Source organism: Lepisosteus platostomus, unplaced genomic scaffold, assembly GCF_059453375.1.
Source record: "Lepisosteus platostomus isolate fLepPlt1 unplaced genomic scaffold, fLepPlt1.hap1 Scaffold_162_H1, whole genome shotgun sequence".
Classification (NCBI taxonomy): Eukaryota; Metazoa; Chordata; class Actinopteri; order Semionotiformes; family Lepisosteidae; genus Lepisosteus; species Lepisosteus platostomus.
In genome coordinates this window covers 13,749-36,858 of record NW_028291543.1, presented here as the reverse complement: position 1 = coordinate 36,858, position 23,110 = coordinate 13,749, and the positions used below count along the sequence as shown (strand labels likewise).

At 49.4% G+C, this 23,110-nt stretch overlaps 12 non-coding genes across 12 annotated transcripts; 5 read left to right on the top strand and 7 right to left on the bottom strand.

Moving 5' to 3' along the window:
* Positions 1 to 1,624: 1,624 nt before the first annotated feature.
* LOC148636621 (5S ribosomal RNA) lies at positions 1,625 to 1,743 on the top strand. Its single transcript, XR_015932092.1, has one exon. It is a non-coding gene; the product is annotated as a 5S ribosomal RNA (ribosomal RNA).
* A 636-nt stretch (positions 1,744 to 2,379) lies between these two features.
* On the bottom strand, positions 2,380 to 2,543 carry LOC148636620 (U1 spliceosomal RNA). Its single transcript, XR_015932105.1, has one exon. It is a non-coding gene; the product is annotated as a U1 spliceosomal RNA (small nuclear RNA).
* A 1,805-nt stretch (positions 2,544 to 4,348) lies between these two features.
* LOC148636619 (5S ribosomal RNA) lies at positions 4,349 to 4,467 on the top strand. The gene has a single exon (XR_015932091.1). It is a non-coding gene; the product is annotated as a 5S ribosomal RNA (ribosomal RNA).
* Positions 4,468 to 5,103: 636 nt separating this feature from the next.
* LOC148636618 (U1 spliceosomal RNA) lies at positions 5,104 to 5,273 on the bottom strand. Its single transcript, XR_015932106.1, has one exon. It is a non-coding gene; the product is annotated as a U1 spliceosomal RNA (small nuclear RNA).
* A 5,269-nt stretch (positions 5,274 to 10,542) lies between these two features.
* On the top strand, positions 10,543 to 10,656 carry LOC148636617 (U5 spliceosomal RNA). Its single transcript, XR_015932094.1, has one exon. It is a non-coding gene; the product is annotated as a U5 spliceosomal RNA (small nuclear RNA).
* A 233-nt stretch (positions 10,657 to 10,889) lies between these two features.
* LOC148636616 (U4 spliceosomal RNA) lies at positions 10,890 to 11,031 on the top strand. Its single transcript, XR_015932104.1, has one exon. It is a non-coding gene; the product is annotated as a U4 spliceosomal RNA (small nuclear RNA).
* Positions 11,032 to 11,790: 759 nt separating this feature from the next.
* LOC148636615 (U5 spliceosomal RNA) lies at positions 11,791 to 11,905 on the bottom strand. The gene has a single exon (XR_015932097.1). It is a non-coding gene; the product is annotated as a U5 spliceosomal RNA (small nuclear RNA).
* A 390-nt stretch (positions 11,906 to 12,295) lies between these two features.
* Positions 12,296 to 12,412, bottom strand: LOC148636614 (U5 spliceosomal RNA). The gene has a single exon (XR_015932098.1). It is a non-coding gene; the product is annotated as a U5 spliceosomal RNA (small nuclear RNA).
* A 393-nt stretch (positions 12,413 to 12,805) lies between these two features.
* LOC148636613 (U5 spliceosomal RNA) lies at positions 12,806 to 12,920 on the bottom strand. Its single transcript, XR_015932099.1, has one exon. It is a non-coding gene; the product is annotated as a U5 spliceosomal RNA (small nuclear RNA).
* Positions 12,921 to 13,311: 391 nt separating this feature from the next.
* Positions 13,312 to 13,428, bottom strand: LOC148636612 (U5 spliceosomal RNA). Its single transcript, XR_015932101.1, has one exon. It is a non-coding gene; the product is annotated as a U5 spliceosomal RNA (small nuclear RNA).
* A 391-nt stretch (positions 13,429 to 13,819) lies between these two features.
* On the bottom strand, positions 13,820 to 13,936 carry LOC148636611 (U5 spliceosomal RNA). The gene has a single exon (XR_015932095.1). It is a non-coding gene; the product is annotated as a U5 spliceosomal RNA (small nuclear RNA).
* An 8,311-nt stretch (positions 13,937 to 22,247) lies between these two features.
* trnas-gga (transfer RNA serine (anticodon GGA)) lies at positions 22,248 to 22,329 on the top strand. Its single transcript has one exon. It is a non-coding gene; the product is annotated as a tRNA-Ser (tRNA).
* The last annotated feature ends 781 nt before the right edge of the window (positions 22,330 to 23,110 follow it).

The window sequence follows — 23,110 nt, the reverse complement described above, 5'->3', positions numbered from 1 at the left end:
CGAGAAAACGAGCGCGCCGTTTCCTACACATCTGCAGTCGCCGTTGCGCATTCGCAGCATGTCCCGGGATGCAATTCGGCCTCATTTGCATAACTCCAGACCGGCAGATCGCCACGCAAGCTCGCGACGTGCGCCTGCCACACACCGAACAAACCTTTTCAGCAATTTCCAAAAAACGGGCCTGCTCGCCTGCCCACAAGGCTCCGTCTCTTACCTGCTCTCCAGAGCCTGCTGCCTTCTGTGCTTTTCTCTCGGCACCGCTGCAGTGCACACAACTCCTGCAGCGGGAGGGGGGGAGAAAGTTCCCACGCTCCGCCGCAGGGAAGGCTCGCTCCGTGCGCACACGTCCTTTCGATGCCAGTCCAACAAGTGCTCCGCATTAGCTGCGTCGGGGCTCCGGCGTGTCGCACCTCACCTCACCTCGCCCTACCCCCTCCTTGAATGTCTGCGCTGGGCATGCCCCGCTCTCCTCCGCCTTATCTTATCGCGTGTGAGCACCGACAATGGCCACAATGCCGGGGAATGGCACCTGTAAAGTGTTAATTGGGGCACAGGAACAGCCCGTCTCGTCTCGGGGGGGCCGGCTTCAGAGACAATACAGCAAACACAGCGGGGCGGGGGAAGAAGACGACACCACACATGCGGGTACATTCAGCTCCGGCGGGAACGAGACATTTGTCGGTCTTTTCAAGTGCCGAGAGCCGAGCAATCCTTCACTTGTATCGTTTCTCCCCGGTGACTAGATCTGGCCCTGCGACTCTCGACTGGGCTCACCCCCGGGGCAGCCCAGCAGGTGTGAGCCTGCCCGGCACCCGGATAGGAGATTCCACCCCGGAAAAGCTCCGGTTGCTGCTGCTCCTGCAAGAGGTGTGACTGGGACCAGAAGGGAGCGCTCACCCTGCGGGCTGTGTGGCTCTCTTACGCCCCAGCCTCCTGATGGCGACACTCTGCTGCACAAACAGAGGTCAAACCGAGGTCCCGACCCTCCTTGGCCATTAGGAAACCCCAGGGCGTCTCTCAAAAAGAGACGCCGGGGGTGTCCCTCTGGTGTTAGTGCTCCCCTTTACCCATCACTCGGGGTCTCCTCCTAATCCCCGTCTCACCTGTAACAATCAATGACGAGGCCCCCCTGTCCGTGAGATTTAGTACTCGCGCAAGAGACCGGGGGCAGAGCGCGAACGCGGTCCCCCGCCCCCCACAAAGTGCGCGCTCCGGGTCCTGCAACACAGCGGAAGGGCAGCGAGAAGGAGCCTCTTGCTCTGACGCCGCAAGGCCACAAGAGGGCGGAGGCGCCGCGCGCCCGGCCGACGTGTTGGACCGGTGCGCTTTACGTGCTGAAATAAACACGCGAAAGCCCCGAAATGTTTCCAGAGTGCTGTGCACTGGAGGTTTTTGTCTGGTGAAGACTTGCCTGGTGCTCCTCCGTGCAGATTGTTTGTCCTCCTCCAGTGCGGGACGAGCCAACACAAGGGAGCGCATTCGCCAACATCCAGGCACGCAATGCGATTTGGAAAGCAGCTCCTTTCCAAAGAGTTGCACACGAACGATCCTTCAGTCCCGCTCGGGGGGCACGGAACCCCCGCCACACACAGCTTCAAGTAGCGAGTCAGGCGCCTGGACTTTCGCTTACGGCCACACCACCCTGAACACGCCCGATCTCGTCTGATCTCGGAAGCTAAGCAGCGTCGGGCCTGGTTAGTACTTGGATGGGAGACTGCCTGGGAATACCAGGTGCTGTAAGCTTTTGCTCTCCCGGCCAGCAGGGGTCGCCGTTGGTGCCGTAGGCTTTGGGAGGAAAACCTGCAGGATGGAAAGGTGATCTATAGCCTCATCTCTAGAGATGTTTTGTTGCTGTGGCATGTGTGTGACCCATATTCAAAAAAAAAAACCCGTCTGTAAAACGAATATCGAAGCTGCCTCTAAATCTGAAAATGAAGATGAGTCGATAAACCACTCGTTTTTCGTATAACTAGACATATATTCATTTGTTACCGATTTCATTCATTGAGCACGGATACAATAGAGGTACAGCCATTCACTGTTTGACATGTCTGCACTGGTACAGAACCGAGCAATCAGAAAACGGGTGAAACTGTCTTTAGACTCAGCATACAGTACCGAGGCCCCCCATGACCAAATAAAGGCTAACCTCGATAATCAGCCTAAAGAACGCAGACTACAGCAAAACGACTGACTTTGAAAAGGGAATGAACGTCCGGAAGGAGTAGTGGAACTAGCTTGAGATGCTTCTCCGGACCCCTAACTAAAAGCCAGCGAGAACCAGCAGCGGCGTCCACTCCTGTCGAACCGGGATCCTTCCGCAGCCACGCAGCTCGTGGTGTCCTAACCCTCCCGTATCTGATTTTGGACCAAGCACATCAGGGGAGAACGCGAACGCAGTCCCCCACTTCTAGAAATTATGCAGTTGAGATTCCCACATTTGGGGAATTCGCAGGGGTCAACACAGCCGGAGTGCAATGGCCGAGCCTCGCCCTGGGTGAACCTCCTTCTTGATCAAGGTATCTCCCCTGCCAGGTAAGTATGAGTTAAACAGGCCCCTGCAAGCGGCCCGCACCCACAGCACAAATCGCGCAGCCTAGGCCACCTCCTCGCCCCGCACGCCACCGCCTCCTGCTGGGCCCACTCTTTCACACACTCACACGCCACACTAACACTCAAAAGTGTGGGCAAAACGAGAAAACGAGCGCGCCGTTTCCTACACATCTGCAGTCGCCGTTGCGCATTCGCAGCATGTCCCGGGATGCAATTCGGCCTCATTTGCATAACTCCAGACCGGCAGATCGCCACGCAAGCTCGCGACGTGCGCCTGCCACACACCGAACAAACCTTTTCAGCAATTTCCAAAAAACGGGCCTGCTCGCCTGCCCACAAGGCTCCGTCTCTTACCTGTTCTCCAGAGCCTGCTGCCTTCTGTGCTTTTCTCTCGGCACCGCTGCAGTGCACACAACTCCTGCAGCGGGAGGGGGGGAGAAAGTTCCCGCGCTCCGCCGCAGGGAAGGCTCGCTCCGTGCGCACACGTCCTTTCGATGCCAGTCCAACAAGTGCTCCGCATTAGCTGCGTCGGGGCTCCGGCGTGTCGCACCTCACCTCACCTCGCACTGCCCCCTCCTTGAATGTCTGCCGCTGGGCATGCCCCGCTCTCCTCCGCCTTATCTTATCGCGTGTGAGCACCGACAATGGCCACAATGCCGGGGAATGGCACCTGTAAAGTGTTAATTGGGGCACAGGAACAGCCCGTCTCGTCTCGGGGGGGCCGGCTTCAGAGACAATACAGCAAACACAGCGGGGCGGGGGAAGAAGACGACACCACACATGCGGGTACATTCAGCTCCGGCGGGAACGAGACATTTGTCGGTCTTTTCAAGTGCCGAGAGCCGAGCAATCCTTCACTTGTATCGTTTCTCCCCGGTGACTAGATCTGGCCCTGCGACTCTCGACTGGGCTCACCCCCGGGGCAGCCCAGCAGGTGTGAGCCTGGCCGGCACCCGGATGGGAGATTCCACCCCGGAAAAGCTCCGGTTGCTGCTGCTCCTGCAAGAGGTGTGACTGGGACCAGTAGGGAGCGCTCACCCTGCGGGCTGTGTGGCTCTCTTACGCCCCAGCCTCCTGATGGCGACACTGCTGCACAAACAGGCGCCGTCCTTCGGGGGAGGCGTCAAACCGAGGTCCCGACCCTCCTTGGCCATTAGGAAACCCCAGGGCGTCTCTCAAAAAGAGACGCCGGGGGTGTCCCTCTGGTGTTAGTGCTCCCCTTTACCCATCAGTCGGGGTCTCCTCCTAATCCCCGTCTCACCTGTAACAATCAATGACGAGGCCCCCCTGTCCGTGAGATTTAGTACTCGCGCAAGAGACCGGGGGCAGAGCGCGAACGCGGTCCCCCGCCCCCCACAAAGTGCGCGCTCCGGGTTCCCTCTCGGGGCCCTGCAACACAGCGGAAGGGCAGCGAGAAGGAGCCTCTTGCTCTGACGCCGCAAGGCCACAAGAGGGCGGAGGCGCCGCGCGCCCGGCCGACGTGTTGGACCGGTGCGCTTTACGTGCTGAAATAAACACGCGAAAGCCCCGAAATGTTTCCAGAGTGCTGTGCACTGGAGGTTTTTGTCTGGTGAAGACTTGCCTGGTGCTCCTCCGTGCAGATTGTTTGTCCTCCTCCAGTGCGGGACGAGCCAACACAAGGGAGCGCATTCGCCAACATCCAGGCATGCAATGCGATTTGGAAAGCAGCTCCTTTCCAAAGAGTTGCACACGAACGATCCTTCAGTCCCGCTCGGGGGGCACGGAACCCCCGCCACACACAGCTTCAAGTAGCGAGTCAGGCGCCGGGGCTTTCGCTTACGGCCACACCACCCTGAACACGCCCGATCTCATCTGATCTCGGAAGCTAAGCAGTGTCGGGCCTGGTTAGTACTTGGATGGGAGACTGCCTGGGAATACCAGGTGCTGTAAGCTTTTGCTCTCCCGGCCAGCAGGGGTCGCCGTTGGTGCCGTAGGCTTTGGGAGGAAAACCTGCAGGATGGAAAGGTGATCTATAGCCTCATCTCTAGAGATGTTTTGTTGCTGTGGCATGTGTGTGACCCATATTCCAAAAAAAAAACCCGTCTGTAAAACGAATATCGAAGCTGCCTCTAAATCTGCAAATGAAGATGAGTCGATAAACCACTCGTTTTTCGTATAACTAGACATATATTCATTTGTTACCGATTTCATTCATTGAGCACGGATACAATAGAGGTACAGCCATTCACTGTTTGACATGTCTGCACTGGTACAGAACCGAGCAATCAGAAAACGGGTGAAACTGTCTTTAGACTCAGCATACAGTACCGAGGCCCCCCATGACCAAATAAAGGCTAACCTCGATAATCAGCCTAAAGAACGCAGACTATAGCAAAACGACTGACTTTGAAAAGGGAATGAACGTCCGGAAGGAGTAGTGGAACTAGCTTGAGATGCTTCTCCGGACCCCTAACTAAAAGCCAGCGAGAACCAGCAGCGGCGTCGACTCCTTTCGAACCGGGATCCTTCCGCAGCCACGCAGCTCGTGGTGTCCTAACCCTCCCGTATCTGATTTTGGACCAAGCACATCAGGGGAGAGCGCGAACGCAGTCCCCCACTACCAGAAATTATGCAGTCGAGATTCCCACATTTGGGGAATTCGCAGGGGTCAGCACAGCCGGAGTGCAATGGCCGAGCCTCGCCCTGGGTGAACCGATTTCGATTTTTAAGAACTTTATTTTCTTTTCACAAAAAAATACAGGACATCACAAATCAGAAAGCTTTACATTCATATACATACTTAAAACAGTATATATGATCATATATGATCTCATTACATTTTGACATGGTAACAGTTACATAGCAACAATTTTCTTTTTTTCTGGTGCAAATCACATTCTTTACTTAAACTTGATAATGTTTTTCACAGTTTCTTGAGATATTGACCTATGCTCTCTATTTCCCACAGATTTTCTGCTTCCTCCCTCCCTTCTCTCCACAGATCTCTGAGGTAATAGTTCTCTCGGGTGATGAACAGGGCCAGGCTACCTGCTGCCTTGACTGGGATCTCGATGCCTTTGAACAGCCCCATGTTCCTCACTCTCCACAGGGCAACTTTCCCACTGTTCACCACGGCCCAGATCCTGTCAAACACGTCAGGAGGAAGTTTGACAGGAGAGATGCCGTATATGACGAAAGCAGCGGTCAGGGTAAATTGGGGCGAGAGAGCCAGCAACCAATCTTCAAACTGTGCCCAGAAGGCCTTAGCAAAAAAGCAGGACCACAGGAGATGGGATACAGTCTCCTCCTCGCCGCAGCCCACCCTAACGCAGCGAGGGCTGGGGGTGAGGCCCCTACGGTACAAGAAAGTTCGTACCGGTAAGCACTGGTGGACGACACTCCAGGCTAAATCTCTGTGAATGTTGCACAGAAACTTAGAGGATGTGTGTTTCCACACCTTCCTTGTTTGGGCTGATGTTAAAATGCCCACATGGGTCTGCCTATTGTTCTGGGGTGCAACGAAATCTTCCAGTTTTTGGACGCTGACATCTCGGAGGGGAATATGGCCAATTGGGTGAGATCTTAGAAAACTTTTAACTGTCCCATAAATTGCAGGGCATGTGTCAGAGAGTGGGACGTCCAGCTTGGGTCTGACACCCCACACTCTGAACACCTCCCTACCTACCCAGAGCCTGGAAAAATAAGTCCAGGTACGCGCTGCAAGTGCTGTTGCAAAGCCTCTCAGCACAGAGGCCAGGAAAATGCACAGCAGCTTCGTAGCAATATCTGGGACAGACTTCCCCCCTGAGGGTAGCGGCCTGTACATTATTTCCCTTCTGAGTCTTTCCTGCTTCCCACCCCATAGAAATTGAAACATCAATCTCCTCATCACCGCCGCAACACGGTGTGGGATTGGGAAGGTAGAAGCCAGAAAATTCAAGACAGGCAAGAGCTCGGCTTTGATGACCAGCACCTTCCCTGTCATGGTGAGGTCTCGGTCCTTCCATTGCATCAGTTTTTTGTTTAAGATTGGCAATTTGTTCTGCCAATTTACTGTTCCCATCTCTTCTCCAAAATACACCCCCAGGACCTTAATTCTCTTCTCTTGCAGCCTGAGATCATGTCCTTCTTTTGGCTCCCTCCAGTTCTGATAAAAAATCTCACTCTTAGATTTGTTAATTTTTGCGGAGGAAGCCAAAGAGAAACGATCACAGCACTGCAGAGCTCTGCTAATTGAGGCATTGTCAGAGAGGAGCAGGGTGACGTCATCCATGTATAGAGATGTCTTTACCTCTCCTCCCCCACTTCCAGGCACTGGTATCCCATTAATGGCCTGATCCTGGCGCAAGGCACAGGCTAAGGGCTCCATAGCCAAAACGCATAACAAGGGGGATAATGGGCAGCCCTGCCTCACCCCTGAACAGACTTCAAAGGGGCGTGATCTATTGCCATTAACCATGACTCTGCTGTTGCTACCTGTGTACAGCAGGTTAATCCACTTTCTCATGATGGGGCCAAACTTCATGTGCTCAAGTCCCGATGTTAAGTACTGCCGGTTTAGGCGGTCAAAGGCCTTTTCTAGGTCTACACCTAAAATGCAAAGAGGGAGGGAGCGATCCTCAGAGTACAGACAGACATCCCTCAACAAGGCCAGGTTGTCGCTCATCAGGCGTCCTGCTATCCCACAAGTCTGTTCTTTCCCTACCAGTGAGGCCACTACATTTTGTAGGTGCAGGAAAAGGGCTTTGGACAGGATCTTAGTGTCCACGCCTAACAGGCTGAGGGGTCTCCAGTTCTTTTTGTCATTTTTTGCTCCTTTCTTAAACAAGAGAGAGATAGTGCCTTCTCTTAAGGAGTCAGGCAGCAATTCTGTCTTATATCTTTCCTCGAATAGGACCAGTAGCGGATCCTGAAGCAGATCCCAAAAGGTGCAATAAAATTATTTAGGGAGCCCGTCAGCACCTGGAGTTTTCCCCTTCTGTAAGCTCTCCATAGCCTGTCTCAGCTCTTCTACTGTCAAATCCCTCTCAAGTACTTCCCTATCTTCTTCACTCAAAACGTTTTCTAGCTTTGAGGTAAAAAAATGAATTTCTTCATCCTTTACCTCTGTAGAGCTGTACAGTCTTGAGTAGAAGGCCTTGGTGCAGGAGAGGATAGCACTCGGCTCTGTTCTCTCTCGTCCCTCCTCATCAACTACACTTTCCATGACAGACTTGGAGCCTACCACTTTCCTGAAAAAGAAGCGAGTACACTTCTCATTTTCTTCCAAGAACTGCACTCTGCCTCTTAACAGCACTCCTCGACTACTTTCTTCGGCTATGCTCCGGATGTCCTTTTTTAAAAGGGTGATATCCTCGAGCACATCGAAGCCACTGTGCAGCATCGTGTAGAGACGCTGCAGCTGCCTCTGTTTCCTGGCTAGCACTCCTCTCCGTCTGGCAGCAGCCTTCCTTCCCTCAGCCATGAAAAAGGTCTTTGTCCTCATCTTCACCTCCTCCCACCACTCTCCTACTGACCCGTACAGACACTGCAAGGACAGCCACTGTGATAGTTTCTCCTTGTAGCGGGATACTACCCCCTCGTTCTCTAGCAGCTTTGTGTTGAGTTTCCAGAGGCCTGGGCCAAAGACAGTCCCGCCCTGGAGTTCCACTCTACACCCTAAAGCCTGATGATCTGAGAAGAAGACAGGCTGAAGAGTGACCCCAACAACTTTCACTCTCTCTGAGACAAAGCAATAGTCAATTCTGGAGCTGCTATTCCTCCCTGACCATGCATATCCTGCTGTTGTGGGATATATACATCTATATGTGTCTGAGAGTTTAAAGTCTTGAACTAAGTTTTGCAGGGCCAGTGAGCTGGAATCCAATTTTATCGGAGAGCTAGACTGCCTGTCTGTGTGCTCTAAGATACAATTAAAATCCCCTCCCACTATCACGTCTGTGCTACTTAACAATAGGGGAGAGAGTGCCTTGAGTAGCTCCACCCTTCCTCCCACGTCAGTAGGACAATACACATTGATTAGCCGCAGGTTAACGGTCCCCCATTCCACATCCACACACAGCAACCTGCCATCTATGACCCTCTGAATACTTTTCAATTTGAAAGCCCATCCTTTGAAAAGAATGGCCACGCCAGAGGCTCTGTTGTTATTGTCCCCTGACCAAACAGAAGGCCCTTTATCCCACCTATCTTCAAAGCTTTTATACCTCTCTTGATAGGCTAAAGCACACTCCTGCAACATCAACACATCTCCCTCTCTCTGCTGGAGGTAATCAAAGACACACTGACATTTAACTCCGTCATTGATACCTCTGGTGTTAAGAGAAATTATGTTTAGAGCCATATTACATAAGAAAGTGGAACCAGTCTTTACAAAACACATTTCTCTTCGGTCTCACCTGTTACCTTCTTCTTTTTCTTTTTCTTCTTACCAATTTCCTGCCAGCCATCCTCTGAATGAGCCTTCATCAGGGTGGCAGCAGTAAAAGCATTCACGGAGTCCATTTCAAGGAAGGGGGTAGAGGGAGGGGTGGAGGGGTTCCAGCTGTCCCCATCGCCATTCTCTCCTTCCTCCTCGCTCGGGGAGAAAACAGAGTCATTTTTCCTTTTCCTCAAGTCCAGCTCCTGGGAGCACTGAGGGGAAAGGGGTGCAGCCGATGCACCAGTCTCCTCTTCCCCCTCACCCACCAGCTGTTGCAGATCCTCCGTGATGGACTGGATGGAGGAGAGGAGGGCATCTGTAGCACTTGCAGAGTCTGAGAAAAGCAGCTCCGCTGAATCCTGGGTATCGTCGCTGGACCCGCTCCACCGGGGGGCCCCACACTGGCCCTCGTTCTGAGGAGCAGGAGTGGGGGAGGGGTCCTCGCTGTTCTCGGGGGTTTTCAAACCCTCGTGCTTGTCTGGTGCAGTCTGCGGTTGTGGGAGCGTAGTGGATTTCTCTTCCACCGGCCCCGGAGCCACAGCAGGACTGATCCTGGCTGGAGGCTGAGACTCTTTGTCCAACAAGGGTTCTTTGTTTGACTTGTTGTTTGCTTTGGCTTTTCGGGCCGGTTTGGCTGAAACAAGCACTGCCTCATCCTTTCTCATTTTGAGTTTATTGGCGTAGGCGTGAGGGCAGTTCTTAAAAACGTGTCCTTCCGAGCCACATAAATTGCACTTTGGCAGCATTGAACAGTCAGAGGCTAAATGTCCCTGTTTGCCACAGGTCTTGCAGCATTTCACAGTGCAGGAAGATGCCAGGTGTCCCACAGCACCACAGCGCCGACACACCTTTGGTTGTCCCACATAAAAAACATAGCCATTGCAGGCGCCCAGCCGGATTGTAGAGGGCAGGTGCCTTAAGCCTCCATTTACATTGTCCGGTAGTAAGCGAACCTCGAATTTCCTTGCTCCTGTTTTTATACCGTCAACATCTCTAACCTCAGTTCCATGGTGGACGGTGCAGTACTGGTTAAGCCAGGTGTGAATGTCCTCCGTCTTTGCCAGTTCCGAGAACATAACAACATGCACCGTTTTCCTCTCTCTCTGTGTCAGAGGCTGCAAGTTGATCTTCTCAAGTGCAGGAACTTTCCCTCTTTTTGCCTCAAACACATCCACGCATTGTTCAAACAGAGGATAGGTACCAAATACAACCTCAAATGCTTTCTGACCTGGGAGAGCAAAGATGAAATCCAAGTGCCGAGGTTCAAAGCCAAGTTCCTTCTGTAACACTTTTCTGCTGAACTGCATACGATCCATGAACAGGTCATCCAAAAGCTCAAAACGTACAGCATTCTTGCGGGATCCAAAGGTTGCCATCTCAAACTGCAAAACAAACACTGCTTCCACAAAACAAGAAAACAATCCAACTACTCCAACTACAGGCTGATCAAGGTATCTCCCCTGCCAGGTAAGCCGAGAGCCGCAGGCGATGAGCCCGGAGCTGAACGGGCCCCACTGGCTCGTTTGTAAGGCCAGGTGCATTGCCAACCACGACCGGCAGGGCAGAGGCCTTGAAGGCAGCCTGGGCTCCTGCAGCTGTCCAGCCACGCACTCTGGTTTCTCTTCATCTCGTACAAATCTTTTGCCTTTTACTAAAGATTTCCATGAAGAGGAGCATGAATGAGTTCCATACAATTTTTGTGCTTTCCTGCCTTCGGGTGGGGCGCAGCTGGGCTGGTCAAAGAGAGAAAACAAAACCGCTCACAATCACTCTTATTACTGCGACTGTGGCCGTCTGCTCTGCGAGTCCTCGGTCTCCGCCTGTCTGATTGGTGCTCTTTTCTTTGGGGGGCGGGAAGTGTCCGGCCGCAAATATGAAGCGTTACAGCAACGACATGCCATGAGACGATTGATAACGATTTCCATAGGATCCACGCGGTTGCCTGGCAACCGTCAGCTTTGCGCAGTGGCAGTATCGTAGCCTGTGAGGTTTAGCCGATGCGCGATTATTGCTAGTTGAAAACTTTTCCCAATACCCCGCTTCCGCCGGTTTGCAATACAATCGGCGAAAGCAATGCTTGACAGTCTCGTCAGAGACTGAGCAAGGTGTTTAAAGACAGATTTTGTCATGGTAACATCATGGTAGAAAGAAACAAGCTTGTTACGTCTCAACAGAAACACTCTTTAGCTCTTTCAGCGTTATGCAGAGAACAGCGTCTGTCGAGATCACTTTTGAGTCAGCGCGAAACGCCGTGTGCTGTCAGTTTGATTTCATATTGCTCGTAGCGGCGCCCGGCTTTTGTCTGTCAAACGTTAGGTTGCCCTTCTTCATGCTGCATCGTCGGCATGAGTGGAGCTTTTTAAACGTCTGTATTTACTGCGCCTCATAAGAAATCGTTTGTCCCCGTTCAAAACAGATTGTGCGATGTCCTGCAGTGTTCGCAAAGCAAACCTTTGACAGTTTGAAAGAGGAATTTATTCTGCTTCCTGTGCGTGCAGTAGTTACAAAGTTGAACGTCTTTATACGATCTGCCGCAGATCTTACAAACGAGCCAGTGGGGCCCGTTCAGCTCCGGGCTCATCGCCTGCGGCTCACGGCTTGCGAGCGTGCCCAATCCGTGCGATAACTCGGAAAACACCCGGCCACACTGTGCCGGAAACGACGCACTCTGGGAAGCCGCTATGCAAAGCGAGGTCCCAAGATCCCCTGCGGCCGGACACTTCCTGCCCCCCAAAGAAAAGAGCGCCAATCAGACGGCCGGAGATCGAGGACTCGCGGAGCAGACGGCCACAATCACCATTACAAGAGCGATTGCGAACGTGCTTGTTTTCTCTCTTTGACCAGCCCAGCTGCCCGCGACCCGAAAGCAGGAAATCACAAAAATTGCAGGGAACTCATTCGTGCTCCTCTCCACGGAAATCTTTAGTAAAAGGCGAAAGAGTTGTACGAGATGAAGAGAAACCAGAGTGCATGGCTGCACAGCTGCAGGAGCCCAGGCCGCCTTCAAGGCCTCTGCCCTGCCGGTCGTGGTTGGCAATACACCTGGCCTTACAAACGAGCCAGTGGGGCCCGTTCAGCTCCGGGCTCATCGCCTGCGGCTCACGGTTTGCGAGCGTGCCCAATCCGTGCGATAACTCGGAAAACACCCGGCCACACTGTGCCGGAAACGACGCACTCTGGGAAGCCGCTATGCAGGCAAGGTCCCAAGATCCCCTGCGGCCGGACACTTGCCGCCCACCAAAGAAAAGAGCGCCAATCAGACGGCCGGAGACCAAGGACTCGCGGAGCAGACGGCCACAATCACCATTACAAGAGCGATTGCGAACGTGCTTGTTTTCTCTCTTTGACCAACCCAGCTGCGCCCCACCCGAAGGCAGAGAAGCACAAAAATTGCATGGAACTCATTCATGCGCCTCTCCACGGAAATCTTTAGTAAAAGGCGAAAGATTCGTATGAGATGAAGAGAAACCAGAGTGCGTGGCTGCACAGCTGCAGGAGCCCAGGCCGCCTTCAAAGCCTCTGCGCTGCCGGTCATGGTTGGCAATGCACCTGGCCTTACAAACTAGCCAGTGGGGCCCGTTCAGCTCCGGGCTCATCGCCTGCGGCTCTCAGCTTGCGGCCGTGCCCAATCCGTGCGATAAGTCGGAAAACACCCAGCCACACTGTGCCGGAAACGACGCACTCTGGGAAGCCGCTATGAAAAGCGAGGTCCCAAGATCCCCTGCGGCCGGACACTTCCCGCCCCCCAAAGAAAAGAGCGCCAATCAGACGGCCGGAGACCGAGGACTCGCGGAGCAGACGGCCACAATCACCATTACAAGAGCGATTGCAAACGTGCTTGTTTTCTCTCTTTGACCAGCCCAGCTGCCCGCCACCCGAAAGCAGGGAAGCACAAAAACTGCAGGGAACTCATTCGTGCTCCTCTCCATGGAAATTTTTAGTAAAAGGCGAAAGATTTGTACGAGATGAAGAGAAACCAGAGTGCGTGGCTGCACAGCTGCAGGAGCCCAGGCCGCCTTCAAGGCCTCTGCCCTGCCGGTCGTGGTTGGCAATACACCTGGCCTTACAAACGAGCCAGTGGGGCCCGTTCAGCTCCGGGCTCATCGCCTGCGGCTCACGGCTTGCGAGCGTGCCCAATCCGTGCGATAACTCGGAAAACACCCGGCCACACTGTGCCGGAAACGACGCACTCTGGGAAGCCGCTATGCAAAGCGAGGTCCCAAGATCCCCTGCGGCCGGACACTTCCCGCCCCCCAAAGAAAAGAGCGCCAATCAGACGGCCGGAGACCGAGGACTCGCGGAGCAGACGGCCACAATCGCCATAACAAGACCGATTGCGAGCGTTTTTGTTTTCTCTCTTTGACCAGCCCAGCTGCGCCCCACCCGAAAGCAGAGAAGCACAAATATTGCATGGAACTCATTCATGCTTCTCTCCGCGGGAATCTTTAGTAAAAGGCGAAAGATTTGTACGAAATGAAGAGAAACCAGAGTGCGTGGCTGCACAGCTGCAGGAGCCCAGTCCGCCTTCAAAGCCTCTGCGCTGCCGGTCGTGGTTTGCAATGCACCTGGCCTTACAAACGAGCCAGTGGGGCCCGTTCAGCTCCGGGCTCATCGCCTGCGGCTCACGGCTTGCGAGCGTGCCCAATCCGTGCGATAACTCGGAAAACACCCGGCCACACTGTGCCGGAAACGACGCACTCTGGGAAGCCGCTATGCAAAGCGAGGTCCCAAGATCCCCTGCGGCCGGACACTTCCCACCCCCCAAAGAAAAGAGCGCCAATCAGACGGCCGGAGACCGAGGACTCGCGGAGCAGACTGCCACAATCGCCATAACAAGACCGATTGCGAGCGTTTTTGTTTTCTCTCTTTGACCAGCCAGGCTGCGCCCCACCCGAAGGCAGGGAAGCACAAAAATTGCATGGAACTCATTCATGCTCCTCTCCACGGAAATTTTTAGCAAAAGGCGAAAGATTTGTACGAGATGAAGAGAAACCAGAGTGCGTGGCTGCACAGCTGCAGGAGCCCAGGCCGCCTTCAAAGCCTCTGCGCTGCCGGTCATGGTTGGCAATACACCTGGCCTTACAAACGAGCCAGTGGGGCCCGTTCAGCTCCGGGCTCATCGCCTGCGGCTCTCAGCTTGCGGCCGTGCCCAATCTGTGCGATAAGTCGGAAAACACCCAGCCACACTGTGCCGGAAACGACGCACTGTAAGGCACCTTGAAGCGTGCACCCCCAACATTCTTCTTTGCACATCTGTGAAAGGTAAACTCTTGAGCAAACTCTGAACCAGCTCTAAGGAAACTAATCCGATTAGACGTTACTTTGACTCATCCTTTAAGGGACCCTTGATAATTGGAGAAATCAATGATTTCGAATGAATTCTGTATGCGTCAAAAGACAGCTATACACAGAAAACATGCAGGACACTGCTCATGATGTTTCCCGAGCCGAAACACAGTGCGTTTTTCCAAGCCATCTGACAAAGCCCGCCCACTGAAAACTGCAGCAGATCGTGTAAAGACGTTCAACTTTGTAACTACTGCACGCACAGGAAGCAGAATAAATTCCTCTTTTCAAACTGTCAAAGGTTTGCTTTGCGAACGCTGCAGGACATCGCAAAATCTCTTTTGAACGGGGACAAACGATTTCTTATGGGGCGCAGTAAGTACAGACGTTTAAAAAGCTCCACTCATGCCGACGATGCAGCATGAAGAAGCGCAACCTAACGTTTGACAGACAAAAGCCGGGCGCCGCTACGAGCAATATGAAATCAAACTGACAGCACACGGCGTTTCGCGCTGACTCAAAAGTGATCTCGACAGACGCTGTTCTCTGCATAACACTGAAAGAGCTAAAGAGCGTTTCTGTTGAGACGTAACCCAGTGGGCAAAAGACGTATAATATACGTCTATTAAACGCATACCTTAGACGTCTAAATGTGGTCTGCAATTCGTCTAGAATGAAATTCTAATATATGTCTATTGTTATACGTCAATTATACGTCTATGATTAGATGTTCATTATACGTAAATGGTTGGAGTTCTATTATACGGATAAATTTAGAGGACTATTATACATATATGGTAGGAGTTCCGGATAACTTTAGAGGACTATTCTACGTATATGGTTGGAGGTCTATTATACGGATAACTTTAGAGGTCTATTATACGTATATGGGTAGAGGTCTATTATACGGATAACTTTAGAGGTCTATTATATGTATATGGTTAGAGGTCTATTATACGGATAACTTTAGAGGTCTATTATACGTATATGGGTAGAGGTCTATTATACATCAAAGTTAGGTTTTACAGGTGTAGAAACTAGTAAATCAACCCAATGATTTGGTTTAGAAATTTATTCTGAAAATACACATTCACACCTGAAAAATATGTATTTCAAATTATACATTGTATACAATCAATCAACAATCAACATATGGGCAATAATCATAAAAAACACAACTAGTCTTAAACTTCAGCTACAAATTCTGGTAATATGGCAATATACAGTATAGTAACGGCAAACACAAACTAATTACATTAACACACTAACTCAAAACCACATTTTGATTCAAATATACATTTTAAAATGTACAACTTCTATATTTCCAAGAAAAAAAATATTACAATGGAAGTTAAGACGATTTTTGTCCACTATTTGCAAACCCTGTGTAATTGTCCTAACAGTTAGAACCAAAAACCTAGTATTTTCAGTGTCCAGATCTCCTGGCCCCCTGCCTTGCATATGCATTCTTCAAGTAACACATTGCGTGCTCCTTTATTTCTTTTTCTGCTGATTTAGGGCGGGACTTCAGCACCGCAGCTAGGAGAAAATTATATAATATTACTTCCCAAATTAATGATGATTAATATCTTCTTTAGTATAATCTAAAAAATGAACGGTTTACTAAGCTCAAAGCTGAAATAAATGTATAAAATTTGGCTTGCATCATAGAAGTTGAGCAATAAAGTCTGTCCTAATTAAAGAGTACCCAAAGTTTGAAAGTACAACATAGAATAAGAATAGAGAAACGGCAAAACGATTTAGTGTCATCTTCCCCATTCACACCATTCCCCATTTCGAATGAATTCTGTATGCGTTAAAAGACAGCTATACACAGAAAACATGCAGGACACTGCTCACGATGTTTGCCGAGCCGAAACACAGTGCGTTTTTCCAAGCCATTTGACAACGCCCGCCCACTGAAAACTGCAGCAGATCGTGTAAAGACGTTCAACTTTGTAACTACTGCACGCACAGGAAGCAGAATAAATTCCTCTTTTCAAACTGTCAAAGGTTTGCTTTGCGAACGCTGCAGGACATCGCACAACCTCTTTTGAACGGGGACAAACGATTTCTTATGGGGCGCAGTAAGTACAGACGTTTAAAAAGCTCCACTATTTTTATGTGCCATTTTTTGCTTATTCACTTACTATTTTAATCAAAATAATATTAAGAAAGATCTGTATGTATTCAGATAGTATTATTATTGTTCATACTTACTCGTCAAAAGAGGATTGCTGAGATGTTTGAAAAACGTGTCCAAAATGGTGACCAACGAATACTAGCAATGCATTGTGGTATATAACCGGAAAATATGCTGGGTTCGATATTTTCTCAACGTATGCGTTTATTAATGTTGTCGATATTATGGTTGAAATTTAACATTGATAATACATCGCGGCTATGTGCCCCCTGCTATGAGCTGATGTGCAATTTTAACGCATGCAGTTAGTAAGGATCGGTCACTGTTGTATGGTATTATATACAGTATAATGACATTATGGAATAGGATGGGGACAGGCCTGGCATCACGGGGGGAGGGAGGAATGTCGCCCCTTCAGTTTTGGGCAAAAAGATGTACCTAACTTACCTAGGAGTATACGGCACTCTGCACAGTGTACGAAGTAATTTTCGCAGTAATTAATTTATTATATTTACTATATTTATTATACACGTGTAAATTAATTACTGCGAAAATAATTTACTTCGTACACTGTGCAGAGTGCCGTATACTCCTAGTTGCGGCACACACGATACATACAGTAAAAAGCCTCAGGCACTGTGTTAGATGTGTTTTCGACGTTATATATGCGTTTATTAATGTCGTCGATTTTACGGTTGCAATTCGACTTTGATTATACGTCGAGGCGACGTATATATACGTATAGCCGTATTTTCGCCGTGAATATACGTATATTCGACGAATCAGTGCCCACTGGGTAAACTCTTCAGCAAACTCTGAACCAGCTCTAAGGAAACTAATCCGATTAGACGTTACTTTGACTCATGTTTTTACGCTAGGGTTAGGGTTAGCATTCCCACGCTACTTAGACACTTTGTTTACGCTCAGTGCTTGATTTTGGGAACTTCAGGACGAGTGGGAATTTTCTCCTATCTGTCAATTCTGTTTTGTTTTGGAGACTCTTGGCTGCCTATGTTGTACAGTGCAGCGTGAAGGAAACATTTTCCAAAACTGTCAGCTCAAAAGTTGTAAGAAAACCTCTCCAGCTGCTTTAACTCTCTTCATTTTTGTCATTTAATGTGACACTCGATGTATAACTGGAGCCTCACATATGCAAATGGTGAGGCTCCAGTTCGACACCCAGTTCAATACCACTTTACAGTAAATGACAAAAGCATGGCAGACTGTGCCGGACCGGCAGATTACTTCCGCTTATTTTTACCACATTAAACAATGGAAATCCAACCACTTGCATTTGTGACACTTGATTTTGGCTGCACCTAAGACACTCTTAAATCTTCAAACACATTTCTCTTCTCCCGCAACACTCTTGTCTGTCGGCGCTATGTGGCAGCGTTGCATGACAACCCATCTCACCACGGAAAGGAACCTAACAGCTTTGGTAAGAGAGGAGAAAAGGACCTGGCCCGTACGCGGCTCAAACCCGCAACCTTGGCGTTACTAGCACCACCATCTAACCAACTGAGCTAACCGACCTCACAACAGTGGTCCTCTCTGTGCTGCAAAAAATCAAGCTCAGGGAATTTCTTTTGTCCTTTGAATAGAAAGCCGTGTAATTCAGTGTACGGGCTTTCTCGTGCAGTTTCATAGTTCTTGTAACCCAAATCCTACACTGGCCTGAAGTGCCCCCCCATTTCACAGCATTTTTCAGCTGATTTAAAATGTACCTAAAGGAGAAGCATTATTGAAGACCATCAATTACCAAGAGCTTTTGTCAAAGGTTTTGGTGGTCATTTTTAATGACCACAGAGCACTATGACCTCGGTTTTACATCTCATCCAAAAGACAGCGCCCTTTTTCCAACACAGCTTCTCCGTCACTATATTGGGACATTGGGACCCGTACAGACCTCAGAGTGAGCGCCCATTAACACCACTTCCAGCTGGAAGCTTTGTTTTTCCCTGTAGCTCACCCTCATCCTGGTACTGACATGGCTCACACCTGCTTAGCTTCAGTGGGTTTTCAGTTGCGAGTTGCAAAAGTTGGGATACAAGTGTAGCGGCAATGCTTGTTAATAAGACAGAATTAAGCGTTGGTATGCTGTCCTAAATGAAGCCCCATCTCACCCCCCATCTCTGTGGTGCAGCCACAGAGAAAGTATTCATGCAGACTGATTTAAGTTGTTTTCTTTTGATAGGGAACAGCTCCCAGACAGGGATGCACTTAGCTAAGCCTGGCTATCATGATCAATGGTCATCCATTGGCGCCTATCTGTCTAGGGAGTGCTGAATGGACATCTGGACTGCATTCTTAAGTGTCAAGAGTAAGTGACTTATATCTCACCTTGACCAACCAATCAGGGACTGGCAGGGCGTGGTAATACCACGTGGGTCTCCAATGCCCGCCAAACTCTCAACCAATCAGCACACATCTGTGTCTTGGTCAAAAAGGGAGCGCAAGCTCAGATCGGGGCTCTCCTTGGCCATTTTCGCGCATCCTCAGAGACAATCACGTGACAACTGCTGTTGTCTGCATAGGGACTTGGACTTTGTTCTAAGCGCGAGGCCAAGCATCCCGTACGTACTCAGAATTCTACTAACGTGAATGCTCCGTTTGATCAACGGCAGCCTACAGTTGGACCCTCGTCGACAACCTGAATAGCTTATTCAGAAGCAGCGCTGGACCGGGAACGAACCAGTTTCTTCCCAGGCAAAAGAGTGACTTGTGAGGACTCGCGGTCACACTCTGTGCATAGAGACTTTCTACTAGCCAGCCGGACTGCTGGTAGATCCCCTCGGAGCAACGACTGCCCTGCGCGCCGCAGTCAGATTCCTCCGCCCGTCCTACTCCGAGCTGCACCTTGACTGGTTGGCTGGTAGCCAGAGGACGCCGACACAACGCCCATTGGACAACCGCTGGAACAGAGGCTGCAACAGAGCTTGTCAGCTGGTTTGGTGTTCGTGCCGGGAAATTCCAAATCCATACACAGTGGATAAGTTAACCCCATGTTCTACATTGCGTCTCGAGAATTCAATTGTACCTCAACACAAGTTGTTATCAATTTAATTCATGAGTAATGTATTTACTTCCGAGTTTAGAGTAACAATGGGTAATAACACTGATTAGCGATTTGGTAACCGAACGATATATATTGACATATATTCTCTGTTGTGTATCTCTTTGTGTTTGCACCTCTTCGAGATTATATATCTTGTATATTGATAACCCTCACAGTAAGGTCTGCCGCTCGTATCCAGGCAGACTAGTATATGTTTGGTGCACAATTTATATTAATAAATGTATCTCGTGTATTGAACCCGTGTGTGTGCGTTGTTAGTTGTTCTGGCGATTGATTTTCTAAAAGCCCCAACGAACAACCTCGTGATTACTGCTACAATTAATAAGTGTCTCAGTAAACCCATCAAACCACTACATTTAATGGCGTCCCTGGGTGGGCGAGTTTAGAATGAAATGAGACTCAATCGCACAGAATAACTGATGTTGCTGTGAGTTCAAGTTCAGCACAGCACCGTGGCTTTTATACGCGAATACCGGGTGTGCTGATAACTGCGTAAAGAAATCCCCCTGTTTTCTAGCGTTTAGTGTAACGTGTGCTGATTGGAAATCCATCTGCTCGGGTGTTTAGATTCCATACTGTATTTTGGTAAAAGGAAAAAAAGTAATACTCTTAAAGTTTCTCTGACGTAATGACAATGGCTGCTAAAATGTCTGAAGTGGAGTCGCTTATAAGTACTATTTCTAGCGACGACAATCCTGGTTACTGGAGCGGTATCGAAAAGTTGAACTTTGATGATATTGAGAAGCTGCAAGTAGATTTAGTAGCTAAGGTAGCGAACCAGCTTAACACAGGAGGGTCTGTGAACGCAGTTCAGGTCCTATCTAGTTTCGCCTTAAATCTAGCTAAACAGCTGGAACTGTCTTTGTCCGAGCTGACAAAGTTTCAAACGCTTCAGGGAAAGCTAGAAAGATATAAGGCGGAGCGAGTTGAGTTGTTGGATATAATCAGAGAAAAGAGAGTGAAAAGTGAGGAAAGTGAAGACAGACTCAGGGAAGTTTTAGGTAAATTAGATGACCTGTCTGCTAGAGAAACTGCGGCTGAGGTAGCTAGGAGAGACCTAGAAGCGAGCTTGAAAGAAAAAGAAAAAGAAATCACGGCCGTCTCCCTGCCCACGGAGAAACTGTAAAAATTAACCTCCACTCCCTGAGGCAGTTAGCCAAAGATGTAGAAAGGTTTGACCCGACAGTGTCAGGGAATAATGTGGAGACCTACATTGATGAGCTGAGATATACTTTGCAGTTTATGCCCGAAGCGTCCGAACAGGAAAAGGCTATGTTAGTAAGGAAAACTACCAGCCGAGCGGTCCACGAGTGGATGTCTAGACAAGGACCTGAGGTCTGTAATAGCTTTGAGGAGCTGTGTCAGGCAATGATCGGAGAATTTTCGGCTTTTATAGATCCCATATCTGCCGTGGCCACAGCGCACCATATTAAGCACGAAAAAGCTGAAGCCCCTCGCGACTATTACCCCTATTATATAATATTTTACTATTATATAACTTGTAAAATATTACCCCCGGTCCATTCTCTTCCAAAAGTGAGAAACACCTGTTTTCTACATTTTGTCTGTTTTAAAACCATATCTCTTTAAACCAAACCAAGAGTTTGTCTTTTGCACTGATATTCTGATTCATTTCAATTTCAAAGAAAAAAAAAACATTATCTTCCAAAGCATCATAAAATTGTCTATTCTTCCAGACTCTACTTCTCTCTTGTAGTAGTACAGCAGACCTTTCCAGGTGAGCAGATCACAGAGTCCGAAATATGCTTCCTCCATCAAGCAAAGTACCTGAACATGACTCGGTCTTCATAAAAGCGCCCCTGTAATAAAGAAATTAAATCCAAAATCAAGAGGGCAGTTGCCTACTGAAGTTCAAGAAGTCATCAATTTTAACCTAGCAACACATTAAAGGCTGCATCTATACAAGTATGATTCTAGAAATGCTCACCAGATTACGTTTTAAGAAGGAACTGCGCCTCAGGTTTCGCCGAGATCTTAACTCGGATGGCAGGATTCAGAGTCCGGAGTGTGGACTGATGGAGCACGGAGGGTCCATATACTGTGGATCCCTCAGTGATCTTCCGCGTATTCAAACCGCCAGCGTGTAACTCCCCTGTCCCCGTGACCTCATTGCTCTGCTCTCACCTCTGTGCAGCCGAGCCCGACTCATGATAAAGTGGAAAAAAATATGCCCCCAACGTGAGATTTAATTTAGATTTCACAGATGCGCAAGGAAGAATGTTGGGGGTGCACACTTCAAGGTGCCTTACAGCTGTAGGGAGTGATTCGAGACGATTCGTGGCGTGCGCTCGTTCCCATATACCGTACGCCCCGGGCTGCAGTGCTAGGATGACATACAATACCGCTTGGGCACGTAACGGCCTTACATGCAAGTGTGGGACGTGAGGGTTTTCGTTTGTTCGTTTTGTTTTGCTCTGCTTTGCTTTGTTTTGCTTTCCATCGCGTTGGTAAGAGCGTAAATAAAAAGGCGATTCCTGCGTCTACCACTAATGTAAGAGCTATTTCAAGTGCGACGTGGTGCGGCTTTTCAAATGCTTGTGGGCATTTCTCTGTTGTTGATTCTTTTTTTGTGTGTAACAAAGTGGCATTTTCATGTCCGGACGGGGAGACTTTATCATTCCGACATGAAGCCACCCTTAAGTCCTCTGAGGCGTGTCTGTCTGCAAGGCTTGTATTTTGGAAATGTTTTTTTTAAACGGAGAATGACTTTGAAATAGGCTTCCGCCGGCGCCTCGCGATCCAGGTAAGATTGTAGCAAGAACGCAGCGGCAGTGGGGCTTGCTGTAGTCGTGGCCGAGTGATTAAAGCGATGGATTGGAAATCCATTGGGGTCTCCCCGCGCAAGTTCGAATCCTGCCGACTAGGTTGTCCGCCTCCAGTCCTTGTGTTCCGGCGCAAGGAAAGAAGCGTGCCTCTTTGCTGTTCCTGGTGGTTTTAAAACGCCAAATCGCTTGTACCCGCTGCCTTGGAAATAAATTCTTCAGCATCCGCGAATGCCTTTTTGCAGCTAAATGACGGTGTAAGTGTGTTTAGCCAGCGGGACTGGCTAGAGACGTAACTAAAGAGACTTGACGAAAATCAACTTAAGGAGATTGGAAAATATAAGAGCGTCTGAAAGTATAAGTACAGTACAGGTGGACGTAAAAGTAGTTAGATAAACAGTGTTTGTATTTTTATACAATTAGTTGCAATAGAGGAAACAATTTGGGTTTATTCGAATGTCTCAGACATGCTGAAACGCTGTAGGTTTAGAATCGAGACTGGGGAGAATAACGTCTTGTGAGAAGATCTGTTTACCTAACGATTAGATCCTGTAAATCCCTTGTACCCTCCCTAAGTCTGTCCCAGTCCAGTGGATAAAAATGTACTGTTAATGGAGTGTTGGTTTCTCTGTTATGGGATACTGGAGCACTACTGTCATGCTTGTTTCACTCCTCTGTTCAACAGTGTGCTATAGAGTAATGTATATGGGGAGACGGCAGGAGGCCACAGGAGTATTGGGGCAGCAAGTTTTACTTGCCGAGTACCAGATTTTAATGGGTGGTTTTATCCCAGATCTATTGGGTTGGAATATTATGCATTACAAAGAATGACTATCCAGAACAGGGTATCACGTGGCTTCAACTGACTGTGATCACTCAGTATG